Raw genomic sequence first — 20947 nt, forward strand, 5'->3', positions numbered from 1 at the left:
CTTGTTCTGTATTAGAACTAACAGAAGATCCAGGATGTGAAAAGAGTAAAGAAGTCCAAAGTCTTGCTCAATTGTTTAGGGCTAACAAGGAATCCAGTAGCTCTGCCATAACACTTGTCTTATGTATAAACCTCTGATAAGTCTGCAATAAGAATAAAGGGCCAGATTCTCTGCTGGAATGAAAAACACAGTTTCTTTAGTGTCTGTGGAGCTTTTGCTACTTGTTTCTGCAGAGATACTGCTTCCTCGCAGTTGAAGCACAGAGACTTGTCTTTACCCCTTCAGATCATTCGGTGAGTGTTTGGAGATTTTGTATCTTTGTGCCAGTGCACAGGGAGAGGTATAAGATGCATGTGTGACTTCTTCATAAAGGCTCAACTTTCAGAGCCTGTGAGTAGTGAAGTAAATATCCCATCAAAAGGATGGTTCTCTAATAATAATTGTCGTTGCTATTGCCTCATTCTCAAAAGTGTGTAAGGTCTTGCCTGAAAGGCTAGACAAGCTGGACCATTGTTCTGGGCCAGTATTGAATTGTTACAGCTAACTCTTTTGAACTTGTGGGCTAAAAAGTTTGAGATATTCAAAATTATTCTACGTATGAGGAGAAGTTGTTGGTGAAAGTCATACATGGCTTTTACGTACTTAAAAAAAGAAAAAAAAGAAAAGAAAAGGACCAAGAACTCTTTTTCTGGTTGCAGGACAAGTTAAACAACTGGAAGAATTTTATCTGATCACAGGTGATTTGTCTTTCAGCCAGAACCCATTCCTTATGCTTGCTCTCAGTCTCTCCTAAGGATGCCCGGTCTGGGTGTCCAGCTTCGTCCTCTATTTCTGCTGTGCTTCTGTGGCTTTCCTCTGCACCCAGCTTCAGTGTCTGCTGGTGCAAAGTGCAGGTGTCTGAGGAGACTCCCCTTCTCCTGCTGTGTACGGTGGCTCGTGCCTGTGCTTTACTTTGAAGGCTGGGTAGCTTGGCAAGGGAGTTTGAGTTCCTCCTCCCCAGCTATCTCAGCTGAAGGGCAGTGGCTGCAGCCACCAGCTTTGGCAACACTTCATCCACCCAGTCTTAAACTCTGTATTGTATCAAAATTATTCCCATAACTCCCTGGCAGCATAAAAAAGCAAGCTTGAAATGAAGGAGAATAAAGCAGAGCGGTTTAGAATTGCGTACTAGGAATAATTAAACTTTTAGTAAGAGGCTTCTGTCATTTCTCTATTCTTACTCATGGTGAGGAGGACAGCATGTTCTCAGCTTTGTAGAGTCACATAAATGACTTGATTAAAGTGCACAGTGCAGAGCTGAATCTGGGCATTTGGGATTTTCTTGGCGTTTTCTTAAGGTATTTGTATGGTAGGTGAGAAAAAAAAGCAAGACCTGTGCTTAGTTCCTCTTGTTATGTTTTGCACACATTTGCAAATAGAGTAAAGAACAAGGGTTCTTTAGCTATTTAAGGTCTTTGAAAGAAGAAAGGCATTTTAGATTGCTAGCAGCCTACATTGTACATGGCACAAAAATGTCAGTTTTAATGGCAAAGTTCAGGATAAAACTGTGTCAGCTAATTTAATCATTTACTATGAAATACCAGTTATCTTAATCTTACATGCAGTCCTTAAGTCTGCTGCATATTTTTGTGTAATTGAATCCTGACCCTAAAAGGGAGGAATCAAGGAATTTGCTTTTTAGTGAATACTTAGGATCTAAATGTTCCTGTTTATAAGTTTTATTTTCAGCATTGTCAGATATTTTAATGCTAAGCAGCTAATGTTTCTGATGAGTCTATTTTTTCTCTGTTTCATATTTGTTTTCCATGCTGCAGAAATTATATTAGTATTCAATTCCTATGAAACTTAACTGAGTTCTCTGGAAAAAGTGCAAATATTGTTCCCAGAACTTAAGGCAAATAAATTAGTATCTAACCCAGATGACAAATTTTATTCATGTGGTTTGCTTTCCATCTAGATACCTGATGTATTACTTCAGCAGCAAATTCAACAAGGCCAAGATGTCTTCATTTTCCGTCGGAGCAGGGGCTGTAAGAGCCGTGCGATGGAAGCTTTGGTCTTCTGCGGCAGCCGGCAAGAACCCATCAGCAGCTGTGATGAGCAGAGCAGACATGGGGAGACAGGAGGCAGCTGAAGCCAAAGAGGACCCACGCCTGGAGCTGTGTGTGTGATTGGAGCAGAGAGAGGCCAGGACCCAAGGAAATCCCAGCAGCAAGGGAAAAAAAACAGATTGACTCTCAGTGACTCATTTAGCTCCTGGATTGGACAGATCTCTCCCCTGCTGGCAATTTGGCTGAGCTTCAATGGACAGATACCAGGATGAATAGCTTAAAATAATTAGGGGTTGGGAATCTGCAAAACTGCTAGCCATCCAATTCTTTACTCTGCAATGTGAGACACAAAAAAGAAATTACATTTAGATTATTAAATATTAAGTCACTAGATTTACCTCCATTTGGTCCAGAACAGGAAACTGGATAAAATTCAACATTTATATCATTGTGTTGATGGCCTGTTTATCACTGAACAAATGAGAGCATTTTGGCAGGTCACACTCTTTGACACGAGGCGAATGTGTGCTTAATTTCTCCCAAACAGAAGAATTAATATAATAATAATTAATGCAGATGAGAACAAAATTAAAATCAAGTACAGTCAAGAATTCAGTTTTATGCCAGAAGTCTAAAATTTTATATGTTCTGGGGCCAGATTTTTTCCTGCTGAAGATGGTGAGGATTTTGCCATTGATATTAATGGGAGCAGGAGTAGGCCTTGAGTGTAGAGAGACAGGATTCCCTGTACTTTCCATTTAATGCTCAAAAGAGAAGCAACAGGCTCATTTAGTATCAGTAAAGGTCAGTCAAAATTATAGAGACATCCTTTGGAGCAAATCCTCTGCCTTGTATTTGCATATTTATGAACTAGAGATTACGACAGGCCATTCCATTTATTAGAGCAGCGTCGCTATAGTTAATAGTCTGTCAGTATTTCCATTATAAACCCCGTTTTTCAGTGTTTTAATATCTCAGCCATTTAAAATCACATCAGGAAGCAAGTTGGCCCTCACATTTTCAGGCTAGGTGAATTTTTTTGTTTTGGCTTATTTTCAGTGCTGCTAATAATAATATGTGCAAATGAGCTAAAGCCTTTCTCTTGGGCAGGGGGAATAGCAAAGCACATAGGTTCACTGTGACTTTTTTTTTTTTTCATTAGGATAGAAGGGAAAAGAGGAATTTGACCGATTGTGTCCACCAAGGCACCACATTTTAAGAACACTTTCCCAGGCAGCTGGTCCCTGAAGAAACACGTTTGCCTCATGGAAAGATGAACAGGTAGGAAACCCAGTGCAAAGCCCCTGGGCTGTGATTTGCCCTCAAGACCTTGAAATGTCACTTGCAGCCACAGTGATTGAAATGTTAAAATTCATGAAGAGCAAAAAAAAATGAAGTTACCTGCCATGTGTTGGTTGCTTCATCCTGTTGTCTAGGAACCACATGGTCCTACTGGCATAGCTGGAAATGGGAGCACACTCCATCGCTTTCATCCCTGCTGCCAGAAAGATGTGTGTGCACAACTAGAGGAAGGTTAGGCCAGAAGCACCACGGAAACACCAGGTATGATACACTTTTAATAGCAAAAAAAAGACCCGGGCAAGGCCCAGAGCTGGCCCTCTTGTGTCTTCATCTGTAAATTGTGGCTGGTTTAAGAAACACCAAATTTTAGAAGTTACTTTCCTTATTTTTAGGTATATCTTTTAAGACATGATTGCAGCGAAAAGCCTGTTATCTTAAAGCCTGCCAAATCCAAATAGTGAGCTAGGCTTTATATCTGGCCTCTCATTTCTGTTATGAGGAGAACCAAAAACTCAGATCAGGACAATGTGTTACACATCCAAATGGCTTGGGTTCATCAGTGGCACTTTAAAATGACAGCATTTGAGATATTTTTGTAGGTAATTGCTAACTTCGATCACCTTTTCCAAATTTCTCACAGAACTGCCATTGTAGAGAACAATCTTCCTTCCTCAGGCACATCACAGTATCTCAGCCAAAAAATATTGCTGGTCATGATAAGTGGTCATAACTCAGTAGTAGGTAGGCTACAGAAATTCTAGCTATGTTGAATGCAAACAGTTTTATAAAACAGGTGTTACCTAAAGTAACAGCAGGGAAGGGAAGGATTGCCAAACATATGTTTAAAATGTATGAAGTATGAAGTATTATGTTCTGTCTTCTGGAAGATAAGTCTATGCTCTGTAAGCTCTGATCTGCAGTGTTCGGTATGTATATTTGTTATGTTTTATTTTTAATTTTCCATGACCAAAAAATCTTGCATAACCAATGCGAATGCATCTTTGAATATTAAAAATACTAATTATTATGTAATTAGTCAACAGGATGTGTGTAATTGTGTAATACCAGCATTCCTGGGTGTGGTAAGTTCAGAGGTGGAATGCCAACATTGATCTAGACGTAGTATTATGAAATTACACAACAACATACACCCTGGGTGGGTACTGTAATTATATTTTACGTTTAAACAATGGCTGCATTAACAAAATAGAACTTATTCTTTTTAAAAATATCTTCCCACAGGCATGGATCATTATAGATTATGGTAATAATATTGCCCAAATAGAATATTTTTCCTCTCCCAAGGGACCCAGTCTTCTTCATAAACCTACAAATAGGAGACAGAAAGAGCACTTCATCCTCCAGTGGCATGAAGCCACCCAAAGATGGACATGTGACAATTGCTGAATCAGTCACCGGAATAATTGAATGCAGACAGTGAACAGAAATAACTTTCCAACTCACAAAGAATCACTTGAGATTAACCAGAAATCTGACTAGGGTGATAATGTTTTTATGGCTTAAATATTCTACAGGCACCAGGGCCATCTTTAAATCTTGATGGAAAAAGAAACACCGTGAATCAGATTCTTCTTGGATATAAACCAGAAAGATCTAGGTCACAGCGGTCAAATGTCTTAAGCATTCTAGTTACCTGTGATCTCTTCCATGACTTATTGCCAGTGTGGTACCGAAGTCTTCTCCACCCACAGCCAAACCCTACTAGCTGGTCATCCCTCATTCTAGCTGTGGTACTTCTGCAGCCACTGATGGGCAAACCAGTGACAAGCCAACGCATACGACAGAGATGGTGAGATCTGTGATGCAGACAGACAGAGTGCATGTGTCTGTCACGTGGCAAACCAGTATTTTCTATTTTGATATGGATCCAAGGTGAAAAATACAGCAAAAGAATGGAAAGGTGAAAATTCCATCACTGAAAAAAATTACAGAGCTCTGATTCATTATAAATGTAAAATGTTGGAGCCTGAAGCTGAGGTTTTTTTCATGTGCCTGGGTGGAGACGGGTGAGGTGCCCTCTGAGGATGATTTTATCTTTTACTTTTGAGTCTGAAGATCTTGGATGTGGTTTGGCAAGTTCATAAAAATATTTGTGATAAAGTTGAACTGCCGTCTGGAAATGTTACATGCAAATATGTAAGAAAACTCAAGGAGAAAAGTGCAAAAGAAGAATCAGCAATGAACATGAATGAGGTTAAAAATTGCAGACAATTAGCTACTAGATGACTCCTACTAAATAAATCATCAAATACTTGACTGCAGCTTCCAAGTTTCCACAGCAATATTGGCTTACTGGAACAACCAAAAATCACTCAATTTGGCCAAAGTTTTAGGAATCTGCTATTCTTGTTAGAATTCACTAATCAACCAATAAGTCTCATGTATGCAGTCTTGCCAAAACTGTAAAAAATGGCCTCCTTGCTTCGAGGGAAGATGCTATATTTTTTACTCAGAATCAAGCACCCTATAATATGATAAATGAGCTTCTACCTATTAAAGGAGAGCTATACAATGAAGAAAAACAACGTGAGCTTGTCATTGAATATCACATCTTATTTCAGTCCTCAATAAAACACTTTGCTTGTCTATTTTAATAGAGAAGTGAAATTTCTTTTCCTGTATGCCTCCACAGATCAGCTCCAGCACTGATCTCATTTAGCGCTTAATCCAAGACCCAAACTAAAAGGAAAATATTCCTGTTACTTCAAATAGACGTCCAGTCAGTCTGGTACAGTTGTTTGACTCAAATGTAAATCCAAAGCTGAGTTTCTCCTGGGGGAAAGAGGTGTAAGTGGTGAGAGATTTGGGTCTGTATGCTTACACTTCCACTCTCCCAATACTTGTAACTAATTGAATCAATATTTTGGCTTGGTAAAAACTTCTGAATTTGTCTGGACTTTTTTTTTTTTTTTTTTTTTTTAAAAAAAAGGCAGTTTTGTTTTGCTCTTCTGAGAAGTCCAGAAGTTGAGCAAAGGCAAAGAGGGTTTGCTTCAGTTATAAAGTAAACTTTACATGTCCTTATAATAAGTGGGAGTATGGAAAGCATTGGTTGAATTTAACAGGAAATTGTAATGTTTGCCTTGTCACAAGGCCAGTTTATACTATGCAAAGTCCTGGCATTGCTTGTAGTAGGTGAAACTTCCCTCATGTTGAGGACCAGCCTGAAGCCTAGTTATCACTTTAATGCCATTTAAACTGTCTTCAGAATCATACTCATGGGGGGCATAAGCCTCTCACTGTCTCTCGGTGCAGAAGTATTTTTTTAAAAAAAAAAAAAAAAAAGACCGGATCTGGAAAACACTCAGGAGAAATACTGAAGTTTAACACATCAAAAAGGCTAATTAGAAATGCTTTTCTTTTATAACAAATAAGCCAAGCATATTGACATTAATTATATGAAATACTCAGAGTTTGGAATAATCTATTGAAGAGCACAGATGTATACTAAATCCTATGCAAATGAGGGTGTGTGTCACTATTCTTCAGGTAACACATTTATTTATAAATGTAGGATATGCGTTTGAGTTTCTTTTATAGGGAAGAACATCATAAGAAGTCTTTCTCTCTGTCTTTTGCGCAATATAGAGATAGCTCTATCTGCTCGAAACAGCCTAACATGCATTCCCAGAGCTCAGAGCAAATTCTTTTCCTTGAGTTAGTGCTTCCCTGTCAGCTTTCCTGGAATTACATCACTGTAACCAGGAGCAAAATTTCTTCACCTTTTGTGGTAAATTTCCTTTGGTTTCTGAAAAGTTAATGGAATTTATAACTACATTTGTATTTTTCAGTCTACTTCCCTGAGTAGTGACAGAGGTATTTAAAGAAAGTACTGTGATTGTGATTTGCTGTTGCCCATTGGTGTCACTGGTGGAAACTCTTAATAAAAAGTTGGGGGAAAAATATTTACTCTGGCTGGCAGCAATGAAATCCTCTCACTTTTGCTAGCCTGAGTTCATGGTAGAAGAATTCTTCTATGTAGTAATCACTTGTCTACATAGTGGACAGTGCCCTGCACCACAGACTCCTTGGGTTTGGTGCAGGGCACTGTTACGAAGTGGACACAGGCAACAAATGCTACCCTTGAATGTTCCTGCCACATTCCCTGCTCTTGGGCACTGCATAGGTACAAGGCACTTCCCTTTCCATGTCAGATCTTCCTGCTGGATCTGCCAGGGAATCTCAAGGATACTTCTCATATCAGAGAGATGTCTATCCTGTGCAGGAGAGCTGCTCCAGAGTTGTCATGGATGCCTCAGACCATCAGTTGGTCAGGCCACATTGGGACTGATGAGCTTGGGTCAGTTCTGGAGCCTGCTCCACCATCCCGTGCCATCCTATGTTTGCCAGGACTTAGCACATTTGCTCTAATAAATACCTGTCTCTGATACCAGGGTTCATTAGTGAATGTTCACTCTCTCCAATATCCAGGAGGGAACATTGATGCTGATGGTGAAACTACCCAATTTACCTAACAGTTTTCTTCATTTCCTTCCAGACAGTTCTTGGTGACTGATCTTTTTTGAGCATTTGGATTCAAGCCCATTAAAGGATTTGAGGAAAGCTCTTCAGTGCTATGGACAATGAGGAATTAATGTGATCTGTCCAGACAAGTTACAGGTATCATTTCAGACCTCTAGAAGTAGTAAATATATAGAGAGAGAGACTCTAAAATGGTAAAGGCAGTCTTCATGTGTTCTCCAGAGTTGCCAACAGTTGGTCTCCAGGCTAGCCTGGAGGTTTCAGTAACCCCCCAATCCTCCCAGCTAGCAACAGGTCTAAACAAACTTAAAATGGAGATTACCTGAGCAGCGGGTTGCTGGAAGCTGGGAGGGCACACGACAGAAGTGAAATAGCAACCTCTCACCTTTCACTTCTAAACATCCACTCCTGACAGTTACCTGACACAAAGTGCAGGAGTAGGTGGATCGTTGTTCCAACTAGTGTGCTTGGTCTGGGGTTTTTGGTTTGTAACATTTTTCTAAAGTGTAGAAAGGAAATTGCCTCTATCCCAATTGCATAGAGTCAGATGGAAATGAAGTAATTTGTATGGCCTGTGGTCACTCAAGGAAAAGAGGCATCTTCAGATGGTGAATCCAATGAGTTTGCTGCAGCTGTACACAGCTAGCATGGTAGAAACAACACCTATAGCAGAAGCAGTAGGTTTTAGTTATGCAAGTTTCTGTGGAGGTTAAATGCAGAGATGCATTGCAGGGATGGAAGCAATAGGGGACTGTTAGCTGTTTGTGAAGTTGGAATGAAAGTTTTTATATACAATTTCAGGTAATAGAAAGACAGATGGCTCTGTTGCTGACTGCTCCTTACATATACATCAGCCTTTTGCACCTGCTATTTTTGAAAATACTGAAAAAAAGCAACTGAGCTTTCAACTTCACAGTGTGCAGTCAGTAGATTAGAGGGAGAAGGGGATGTTAAAACTGTGAAATTAAACCTAACTCGAAGTTAATTTACAGTGATAATAAAGGTGAAAGTTCAGTATATTCGTGACCTCGTGCGATACCCATACAAATCATATTGACCTGGTATCTAACTTTTTTTCTTGCTTGAAACCTAAAATTTGGTTTCAAATAAAAATCGATTCCTACAAGGTTCATATAATACAAGCACTTTATTGAATTCTGACTGAATCACTGTTGTTCAGAGACTGAAGGCTAAATCCTGGCCCTGTCACATGGGCTCAGGAGCCTTATGTAGGATGTGACAGTTCCCAGACCACAGGCAACTCAGGCTTTAAGGGAAGCACCTACCCCAGAGAGATGTCCTAGAGGTAACAAAAAAGCAAAGTCACAAAAGGGAATTTCGTGTTTTTTTCTTTTTTTTCAGCATGAATGGCCTTCTGCTGAAATTTTCAAAATCTGTTGCAGGGGTGTGCCATGCGTTTTTGGACACTTCCAGGCACCTGGAGTAAGGGTGTTACCTTTCCAGTGACAGGGAGGCACCAAGGCACCAGGTAAGAGAGCTGCTGGATCAGCAGCAGGAGGTCGGGAGCAGGAAGGAAGGGAGGCCAAGGTCGTCAAGCATGTGGACAAGGTGCTGGTAGCCAGCGGTGGAGAGACCGGTGATAGGAACAGGCCCTGAAGTTGGCTCTTGAGAGGTGAGGGGCTGGACTCTCCTGTCTGCAAAGCATAGCCTCAGAGGAGGGGACTGCTGCCAAAAAGGCCACCATGGGTCCCCTAGGGACACACCACTTTCACCTTGCAGGCGCTGGAGTAGCTTTGTCTGAGGAGCTGTCACGGGAGCAAAGCAAAGCCCATAGGAGATGGACCTGTGTGTACATGGTGACAGCAGCTCCTCTGCAACACCCACTTCCCCAACGTGGTCCCGACTGCAGCATCAATCTGCTGGGATTTCCCATCACAAGCACTCTCCTCCACCTCCATGGCAGCAGCTCAGCTCTCACTGCAGCCTGCAAGAGCTCCACAGGACTGGCAGAGGAGCAAAGGTATTTGGGGATCTGTGGCAGGTACTTAAAGCTCATTTATTTGAGCTCTTGTTCTCTGAGCACGTATTTCTGCTCTAGCTCCCTTTCAAGACTGTGCCATCCACTGTCCAGACTGGGCAGCCCAGGGCCTGAAGGAAAGGTGCCTTTGTACATCACTGTCTCATAAATCAAGCCCCAAATCTGGGCCTTCTAAAACGTGAGAAAATGAGAGATTTGATTGTCCATATGCATCATTCTGGATTTGTTCCAGATTGCTTCATTAATAGCAATCAAAGACATCACTTTAATGGATTTTTTATCCTCAAAATTATGATCGTGAGGAATTTGTTCTAGCTATTGATTTTTGAAAAGGCTTTTGATTCTCTTCAATAGCCTTAACTTATTTCAGATTTAGGTAACAGTAGGATTTGGTCTTAAATATGTTAGATAGGTCAATCTCCTTTATTCAAATCCACAGTTATGTTAAAACTAATGACCATAGTTTGAAGATGATTTATATACTGGGGCTTAGATAGAAGAGTCCTTTTTTCTCTGCTGTTACAGTGGAGCCTTTGTTTTGGGAAAAATCAGTATTTTTAAGGGCACCATCACTGATGTTTTCCATTTTACCTTTAGTTGGAGAGTACATTGTTCTTTTTTTAATGATGGTTTTAGATATTACGTTGGAAATCACTGAAAGTTCATGTTTCTTCTTTGTTAATTGGGGTAAAACTCTTAAAGCCATTAGGCGATTTAAATGTAGCTCTATTTGAGCAATATCCTTTATTGGATCCCCCATTATCCTTTAAACATCTTCGTGTGCAAGGGGATAAAATTAGAAAGAATTTGTTTGCTTTAAATTGCCAGCCTCTGCTTGATAAAACTATTAGCTATTTAGCTAATTGGACCGCTCTTCCATTATCATTAATTGGCAGAATTGATACAATTAAAATGGGAGCTTTATCTAAACTGTTAGTGTTTATTCCGAGGTATTCCCATCAAGTTCCCTGACATGCTCGGAGAGCCTCAGGTCCTGCAATTACTTTTGCTCTCAGGGTTAGAGGGCCATGCTTGGCTGAAGCCACCGTGATCGTCACCTGGGTCTTATGGTGGGGGCAGTGGCCATAGCACTGAGTAGCACCGCCACCACCTCGTCCCCATCACTGTGTCACGTAGTCCTGGGGTGACCACACTTGTTCCTCATCACCCGAAAGTGCTCTCATACTGGGACCTCCTTATTAGCAAGCTGTGTAAAGCTGGGTTCGTATCCATCAAAGATAAGTGGTTTAAAGCTGCTTGAAATAGCTTGTATCAAAAAGAATAAATTCTCATACAGAAGATACATAAAATGTCAATAAAATATAAGCAAATATAATTGTAATTAAAAAAAAAAAAGCAAGTTCATTCTCATAAGTGTGACCTAATATATGCACAGTATCTAATGGTAATGAACCCTCCAGCAGTCCTGGTGCTACTTCAGACTAATCCACTTGAGTCATTGTAGTCATTAGAATATACAGGAGTCATTTCATGAAACATACTGTGTTTCATGGGTTAATTCTGGGTTAGCTGTGAGCTTTGCTTTCTGGTTTTGTATATATTAGTCTACCCACCCCTTTGCCATTTATTTTATCACCAGTATTCCTGTGCATGGTGTTTCACTCCTACACTTATTTGTATTTAAATTATACATCTCAACAAGGAGTCCACATCAAATAGACTCATGGCACAAGGAATTACACTGTCTTTACTTCTACTTAAAAATCCATGAATGTGGAGCACCCAATTTAGAGGATATTAATGAATGATTTGGCTTTTGTGCTTAAATCAGAGTCAGTCCAGCTAAGCTTGGTAGCCAGTGGAAATCAACTGAATGGAGAGTAGCCCAAGAGCTGTCCCTCCCATGGCTGTGGCTGGCTCAGCCTTCCCCTCGCTGCGAGCCCAGGCAAGCGGCTGAGGCTCCTCGCAGTCCACAGGGCTCTGTTCTGGCTGCACCGGGCGCTGAGCGGGGCAGCATGGGCTGAGGTCCAAGTACTGCCCCACCACGTCCTGGGATGCCCTGGGGAGAAAGGCAGAACCTGAGTCTGTGAGCGAGTGGCCTTGCATGTCTTGTGGGTACCCACCTCACTGTAAGGGAAGTCAGCCCCAGCTGGAGGGCTTGCTGCGTTTTCATCGGGGCTGATGCAGACACTTCCACCAGTGCCGTTAATAACACCCCACTTTCCCAGCTTCCCTGATGAGGAGGAACCCCTTAGCTTAAAATACTGAAATAAGAGAGTAATAAATGGAGCTGGTGCTTCTTACGCTGTTCTTATTTATACTCATGGAGTAATACTAGTAAATAAATAGCGCTGCAGCTCATGTGAATGAGATGAGATTGAAGGCCAGTGGGAGCAGTCTGAAGAGGTGCGATGCACCAATCCTGCACTTGTGACATTTAGAATATGCTAGGACCAAACACTGCTGTTTGTTTGCTTGCATCAGCTATGAATTTGGTTTATTGTCACCAGGACAAGAAGAGTCCAGAATAAGGGATATTCTTGGGCTGAAACATTCGTGTGGCATAGCAACGCTTTGATCAGTCAAAAGTAGAGATATAACTCTGTATATCATTAACTAAGACAATAATAGATTAATACAATAGCCAAGTAATAGTGCTGTAATGCTTTCATGTATGAACTGGAATGTGAATACTGAGCTTTTCATTTCATGGTTGAAAAATACATGAGTTGACCCAAATATTAATTTCTGCATTTCAATCATTTACATATCATGGGTCAATAATCATTTCTTGCACAAATGACTTTTCAAATGAGAAGCAGTATATTGTAATGGTCTATCATATTTACAAACATCTCATTGTTTTCCCAACTTAGCATTTAGTATTTAAAATATATTCGACCAGATATTGTTTGCCAAGTACAATACAAAAATGGCTCATGTAAAATGCAGAGACTATTTTCTTTTACGGTTATCCATAATTTATAATCATCATAAATCACGGAGTGGTCCCTGCCCCTGAAATACCCAGGCCCCCACTTGTAAGGGGCATGGTTTTCCAACAGTGGTTTGAGAGATATGACACCCCTCTCTCCTCTTTCCTGATCCTAAAAAAACTCACCCCTTCGAGGAGCAAACCCACGGAAGATCTAGCACTGTCAGAAGGGCTAATGGTGTTTTTTTTTTCCAGAAGTTTAATACATCCCAAGGTTTTTTTTTTTTTTTTTTTTTTTTTACAGCGTGCAACAACATTCAACAAAATGCCTAGGGTGTCTTTTTTCAATTACTTTACAAAGCTAAAATAATATAAATAACCTTGCTTTTTACTTACTGGTATTGAACTTAGTCTATCATTTTGGGCTGTTCATTGTTTCCTTGTATTCCACCCCTTTATTAGGCAACATATCCCCGCAGAAACCTTGCGTCTTGGAGGAAATAGTGTTCCACTCCTGAATTAATCAGGGACTACTGCAACACATATACACTGCCCAGCAAGATGAATTTATACATCTGCCTTTTCTTCTAATTATAATTCCAGAGGTTGAATATCAACAGCATATGGGTATATCCGCATACAGGCATGCATACACGCATATACAGGCGCACACACTGTACATTAATCTCTCTTGGCTTATCTGTTGCTGTCTTTAATTTGTATACTTCAAAACTGAGTGGTGAGGTCATTTATTAGACTGTTTCTGTGAGTTTTATGTAGTGATAAGAAGGTAGTAACATGCAATTTGTTTTTATAGAACTCACTTTTGTAAGTGTGATCTAATATTTCCTTTCTTTAGCAGAACAGTGAGGAAGAAGAGCTTTCAGAGCAAACCAAGAGTTAACTGGCTGCATTTCAGCTGTCACCACTGTCTTACATCTACATAGGAAGCGAGAGCGCGCGAGAGCCAGGGACATGTAAGTACAGCAGGCCACTGGGAGAAGGCATTTATAAGTAGAAATTTCCCCTCAGAAGCCTCAGAACAAATCTTTCCAGTTTGTCTTGATTTTTCCTTCTCCTATGTTTTAAACACAACGTGTGGTGGAAGCGATTGTTATTATCCAAAGGACCTTGCTTGCTGGCTCGCTGCATCTCTGTTTATGAAATGCCATAACAAAAGTGAGCTCACGCTTGTGTGCTTCCAATGCGTGATGTTCCTGTGTGCCAGATGGGCACTTTCATGACTGTATGAGCGTGGATTATTTCATTTCCTACATCTGGGACTCCAAATGGCTGCACAGAATGCCACAGGAGAGAGGCACAGAGCTTCAGCTGGGAAACCTACCTTCACAGGGGAGCCGCCTGCTTCAGAGGGGACGAGGCAGAGAAGCCCCGAGTGATATCAGAAAGTTCACATAAAGCAGGGCCATAAGGGAAACCTTTAGAACCAGGAACAAGACAAAAATAAACAATAACTAATGCTGGATGTCAGCTGTGGGGAGCGGGGGAGAGAAAATAAACCATAAGCAGTTTCGTGTCTGGCCGCAGAAGATGTGTTTGGAATGCTGTTTTGTAGTGCAGCGCAGAAACTCGGCGGTGACCTTCAGATATTGCTAGATATTACAAGTTCTACAGATAGCCAGAAAGAAATATCCCAAGGAGAGCTGGCATGTACTGTGCCATCTTTGTTAATTTTCACTGCATATTGCTCACAGCCCATTCCAAACCTCTGACTAGGCAGCCTTATAAAAATACTACAAGATCCTGCAGAAATGCTAATTTGCAATAATACTATTGCAGAATTTGGGGTTGTTGTTTGTTTGTTTATGGTATGAAAGAGTCCTTTTTTTTAAATCTCCGAACAGTGAGACCAGATCCTTTGTATATTGAGGACCTAACTCACTACACTTTTTCAGGCTATGTTGCGTTTCAGAGCCTGCAAGCAGAAGGAGAGGGTAAGCAGAGACCAAGTAGCCTCTCCCATATATTTGATTGAGTTAGCTGTAGTAGAAAAAAATATGGTTAACCCAGTGGTTTCTTTTAGATAAAAGAAAGCAAGACAGAAAAAAAAAGAAGAAATTAAAGTAATGAACAAAAGAAAGTAAGAGCTTGTGACACAAAGTAAGAAAAATAAACAGCAGTTGACTTAACTATTTTGCATAAGATATTTACAAACCACAGCATATTACTGTTTGCTTTATGCATTTTCACATCCTGCTCAGTTTAAAGCAGTAATTTTCTGCAAGGACAACAGAGGGAAAAAAATGCTTTACACTGCTTATATTAATTACATTTTTTCATTACCCGTCATGTTTTCTACAGGCTTGTGTATTATTACTGTAAAATGTAATGAAACAGAAAAGGGAAAAAAAGAATGGACTTCTGGGAAATTTTCCAATTCTTGAAATGCAATGTTAATTGAGAGCTATTTTTAGGTCATCACAGGCAGAGCTGAACCTATTGCCATCAGCACACAGAATGGGGACAGCCCAGGTGCAACGCAAGCTGGGTGTGGGTATCGGTTTCTGCTGATGGAGAAAGAGGGAGAGAAACTAACTCCCCAGCAGGGTTGTTCCTGTTGGGTTCTGAGCAGCCTCTGTTTCTCTGAGTAACATTCCCACAGCAGAAATGAAAGGGAAGGGTGCAGAGCTGGCATGGGGCCAGAGGCCACAGGGACCATGGGTGCTCCTGAGGGAGACCCAGTGACTCCTGTGACAGGAGGGCAGAGCAAAGGGAAGTGAGAAGCACTCTTGATTTTGGTGGCTGCCTTCCAACTATGGGAGGGAGGGCACTCTGAAAGTCAACATAAAATGAAGGCCCCCAAAATGTATCAGAAATGTGATGCCTTTAATTTATAGATCTCCTAAAAGGCTGCCAAAAATCAATTATTTTAATTTGTATATAGTGCAGCCATGGACTGATTCAAGTTCTTTTGAAGTATTTTTAAACAGCCATTGCACAAAGCCATCCTCTCTCCCATATGCAAAAAATGAATTGAAAACCACAATTTCTCACAGTCACTTTGATCGCGAGAAAAGACACACGGGGACTCTGCAAGCAAATCTGAGCCCCCCGCTAAGTCCTTTAACTGGGTACCTTTTCTGTTAGTCCTGAGAATCATGTAGCTCTTCCTCCCCCCATATTATCTGCCTCATCTCCCAGAGGGGGCAAAAAAAGGTGTTGGAGCCAGAAACAGCTTGTGAGGACCAGAGGAAATAGTTATTGGTACTTGTAGGTTCATGGAGATAACTTTGGCTTCCCCCATGCTAATAGCTCTATTCCCTTTCATTTTGGCATTGGTAAGTGCCCACGAAAAATTTCCACTTCTCTTGTTTCAAGAGCACCCTGCAGAATACCCTTCAGGGTCTTCCCAGGCCTGCTACAGGCTGCTGTAAATATTTGGCTCCTCGTACATACCAACTTGCATTAACTTGACTGACTAAGGAGTTTATCCTGGCCACTGTACTACTGTCAGAAAATGTAAGCAGATTACAGTCGTAAGGAGGCATTGTTTGATGGAAACAAAATGGCTTCCAGTAAGGTAGGAGTTTCCTTACATTTTGTTTATATTTTAATCTGTGTATTTTTTTTTTTCCGGGTAAGTGCTTCAGAAAAGTAAGATTTCTTGTAAGCATTCAATGAATATGACAGCCCAGATGCCTTGGAGTTGGGCACTCTAGAAACACAGGTAATAGGAAACATTTAATGAGGTGTTTTCATTTGATAAAGAATGAGACATGGATGTATTTAAGTTTGGGAATTCAGTCATCAGATACTATGTTTTCACACCACTGATATTAACCCAGGCTGTTTGCTAGCTACTTTGGCCCCATGATCTTCTCTTACCTGACAAATTGAATGAAGACTGTTGAGCTCAAATATTTATAGCAGAATTGACGAACATATCCTTTTATGAATGCTGCATCCATGCCATCAACTTTATTATAGTTAAAAGACCATTTAAAACCCATGCAAGACATATAAGTTAGCACACATTGTCATGCAACCACATATGAGGCATAAGAACTATGATATGCTATTGCAAATCAAGAAAGAAACCCTGCTTCTGTAGACTTTTCCTGTATTGTCTTCGATAGTGATGCCAACATAGGGAGTTCAGTTTGTCAAGCCAAGTGTCTCCAGCTAGCTGAAACCTCACTGGAGGCCTTAGCTCATTATTGGCTTGTCCACACTTTACTTCATTAAGACCAATCTTGAGCTTGACAGCTGACTCCATGCTTCTCTATCTCATTACAGCAGGCTCCTTTTTGTCTTTAGATGTGAGTTATTCCACTTTGCTAGTCAAATTGGTCTGGATCCATAGCCCTCAGATCCAGTGTCACAACATTTTTCCTGTAACAAAGCACACAGCTTTGTTCTTTCACGAGGTTTCAGTTTTCCTCAGCGCTTGCTCTCCTTGTAGGAAACAGTCCAGAAGTGACAAGGGGACCTTTGCAGACTAAAGCAGGATTTTTTTTGTTTTTGTTTTGTTTTATAGGGGGATGATAGGAGTAGGTGGTGGAAGGCATAGAAGGGGGCAAGAGACCCAAGGGATTACTGAGGCTCCTGAAATACCCTTGATGATAGACATTCTAACCCAAACGAGCCTGATTGTAGCACACCACCCCTAAAGGCTCGAGTCCTTTGTGAGCTGGGGATCAAAACTCAAGGTACCGCAGAAAGGATGATAAATTGGCTTATTCTGAGTCAAAGTTGTAGAGAGTCAGAAAATAAGGATTCTAATGGAAACTCAAACTTGAAATAATCTCCAAAATACGTGTGGGCCCTGATATCCATGGCATTCCTGCCATAGCTTTCACAAGGACTAGGATTTTATCTCTGGGAGTTTTCATTTTTTCCATTCGATTAGCTGGAACCTGTCCTCTATTGAAAGACAGTCACGGTGCACCTGAAGAATTGTAGTAATAAGCCAGTCGAGGAGGCTTTTCATGATGGACCCATGGAGACTACAGTCATTTGACTGGATCAATAGGTGGGATTTCATCAGAGAGAGGAGATTCAAATGTCACTTTGAAAATTTCACTTCAGTGTTCATTTTCTGTTTCAGCTGCATTGGAAATGGCCTGTGGATTTAAACCCTGACTCAGAGCAGGAGAAATGAGGATCCATTAATTCTTACAAGAGCCAGGGAAGCCATCTCAGACCATAGCTCTAGCATAAATGAAACACTTTCATGATGCAATCAACTGATATAATTTAAGTTTTGGTCAGATGAGGCTTCAAGCTTGCAGACCATGCACCAAACATGCAGCAGATGTTCGTAAGTGTTTAGAGGTTCAGATAGATACTGTCTGCAGCCCAGTACTTTCAAAGAGTTTAGTGGCCTAGATCTGAGGGAGCGTTAAGCAACAGGCAGCAGTGCTTAAGCATGTTTCAGGGTCCATGTGTTCCTAGCTCCTGGTGGCAACAAGAAGCCTGGAAGCTTAGCAAAAATCTTAAGGAAACACTGATCTGCATGCAAAGGTACTTAAATATCAATGGAAACGTAACTGATCCACCTGCCTTGTCTTCCCATGTCACATTTACTTTACGTGGCACTACTCTGCTATTTTGTCTAGCTTGTTGGCGAGAAAGGAAAGAAAGGGTATTACAAAGCTCAGACAACAGCGACTCTCAGCAGCAGTGGTGTGTTACCCAGGGTGTTAACATGTGCCAAAGTGTCATTTTATACTCCAGGTGCAGAACCCACTCAAGTTGCAAAACACTGTTGCAGATGCCGAGCTTTCCACCCTTTTCTGGCCCTCTACATGTTCCTAACCAGGGCAGCCACCTCACTGCTTGTGAAGCCCTTCTGGGAGACGTAGCCAGCGTGCAGGGACTCAAGGTTTTGGCTGCTAAGGGATTGACTCCTGACTCCCAGCACACCCAGGAGGACCTGAGTGCTGAAGAAGGTGACCATACTCACACCATAGCCTGTGAAACAGAACATGTAAGTGGGCCTGTTCCTAAATACTTTTGTTGGTGTACCATCGAGTGACAGTCCTCTTGTGGTCCTGTCAAGGCTGGATTTGGGAGGAGGCTGCATTTTCTACCCAAAGGACAAACCATCTGTAAACAACCTGACCAATTGGCTCTGTTATCCAGAAGAGTGGTCACAACAGACAGTGAAATGCTTCTGAAGGTTCCCAAAATGTTCAGCGCTGCACATGCATGGTGCTACCGCTGACCCTGCCTTTCTGACAGCATGAGGAGCTGGAGGGGAGACAGCAGGATTTGGAAACGTGATGTCCAGGCATCAGCAATTTTGAAATGAATACTGGAAAAGGATGCTTGGAAGATACAAAGGATATTTGGAAGAATACTGGAAAAAGGTATCTGGTTCTCCACTCCATCTTCCACTCATCCACTCCACTGGTTACCTGTCAGTGTAATTCTAATGCAGTCAATGAAGTTATAGTGCTGTAAAATACTGTACAGCAGGGTGAGTATCCAGCTTGATATATTTAATGTCAATAGAGTTAATAATGTTAATGTTAACAGAGGCCAGAGCAGCAGGCAGGTCTGACCCCTGGCCTCTATAATTTGCCTTGGTAAGTCACACCTTAACCCTATTATTTTCCTTAAGTTTTTTTTAACTTGTAATCTTCCTGGATATCATGAGAATAAAGATTGCCTCCTGAGTAACTCCTCTAACCCCAAAATATCTGTGTTCAAATATTGGGAATTGGGATAAAGGATGCCATGCTTAAATGGTATCCTTTGAATTGGGGCACTATGCATAAAAAGGTTTGCCAGATCCCTGTCAGAAGGGTTAGCTGAAGAGTGGAACTGGAAACATTAACTGCAGCCAATTTTTTTTTCTATTTGTTAAGCCACTTTGTCCAAACAGTATGAACATTTGGTGCATTTAGCTCTAAATATGTCAAATGCTCCTTTAGGAAAGAACTTTCAAAACCTAAAATGATCTTTTAAGATCACATTCACTGCCTGAGCTCAACATTATTCTTCTCTACACAAATAAACACACACACACTTGCATAGTTCATCCTGCTCCACAGGAATATTCCTGGGATAGCACTGTGCTGGCTGTGGAGGCCTGCTAAAAAGCATTGCTTTCTGATAGCATTGCAAATATGAACAGATCATTGAGAGAGGGAAAAAAAAGTGGGGGTAAGAGTGATTAACACAAAAGCGAGCAAATGTAAAAGTAAATTGGCTTCATTTTCACCTAATGCAGACCAAGAGGGGTAAAACAACTTTAATTAGTGTAACAGGACAATAGGAATGAAATTGGCTTGGTCACAAGATTTTTGCAGGATGACACTGATGGTATTACTATCCAACTTCAAAGATTTGGAAAGATGTGGCTGCTAATGCTAGAGAATAGAAACCTGTTTTTCATCAACTAGGCTGGCTTGACAAATTAAGTCTGTGGAGTCATTAGATTAAGATAAGAGCTTATCTCCTAGACTGACATTTATTCAGAGGTTTTTATGCTGCTCAGCTAGTAATTAGTGCAGTTGAATTTTTAACACTGCTTTGTCCAGTCAAATTTGACAAATTTGAAATATATACAGTTTTGGTTTAAAAAGTAACTAAACCCCAAGGATACAACATTATTAGCCTGGAAAGATTTTAATTTCTAGAAAAGTTGAGACAATGCTAAATATCTTCAAGATTAGAAGTGCTCTTACTGTTGATTGACTTCTGTATGCAGAATGACAAGCCTCCTGAACTAAACTTTAAGCACCAAGCACCAGATATCTGTAACAAATCTGTAATTTCTTTCATGCCCATCCATTTTGTAATTGTGCTGCATTACAGAGACAGGAATCCTGTGAAGGCTGCCCTCCTGCTCATTAATGCTTGTCTGCCTCATTCGGTGCTCAGGTTGGGATTTCTGGGAGAGAGTTTCAAAAGGATTCTTCTCTCATATGGCTGATTTCACTGGATAAGGTTTATTTTTCCTGTCCTAATTTTCTTGTAATAACAGAAGGATTGTTCCACAGTAAACCAATGTATTACTTTTGGACACGTGTTTTAATATTGCTTTAGACTAACAAATCTCTCTTTTTTTTAAATAGTTCATATTGAGTAACTGAAGATCAGAATTGGAATAATAATTAGTGATTTAATGGGTGAGTCTTTATTTATGGAAATCTGGCAAGTTTGTTATGGCTACATCCTGTTATTACTGTTACATCATTTATTTTGTCCAAAGTGCAGACATCTCAGCAT

At 40.8% G+C, this 20947-nt stretch overlaps 1 long non-coding RNA gene across 1 annotated transcript; it reads left to right on the forward strand.

Moving 5' to 3' along the window:
- The first annotated feature begins 2138 nt into the window (after positions 1 to 2138).
- On the forward strand, positions 2139 to 7937 carry LOC148594473 (uncharacterized). Its single transcript, XR_015913464.1, has 2 exons — positions 2139 to 3332; positions 7870 to 7937. It is a non-coding gene; the product is annotated as an uncharacterized LOC148594473 (long non-coding RNA).
- The last annotated feature ends 13010 nt before the right edge of the window (positions 7938 to 20947 follow it).

This window comes from Tinamus guttatus, unplaced genomic scaffold, assembly GCF_059628265.1.
Source record: "Tinamus guttatus ecotype Peru unplaced genomic scaffold, ASM5962826v1 Tinamus_guttatus_pri_ptg000242l, whole genome shotgun sequence".
In the NCBI taxonomy this organism is placed as follows: Eukaryota; Metazoa; Chordata; class Aves; order Tinamiformes; family Tinamidae; genus Tinamus; species Tinamus guttatus.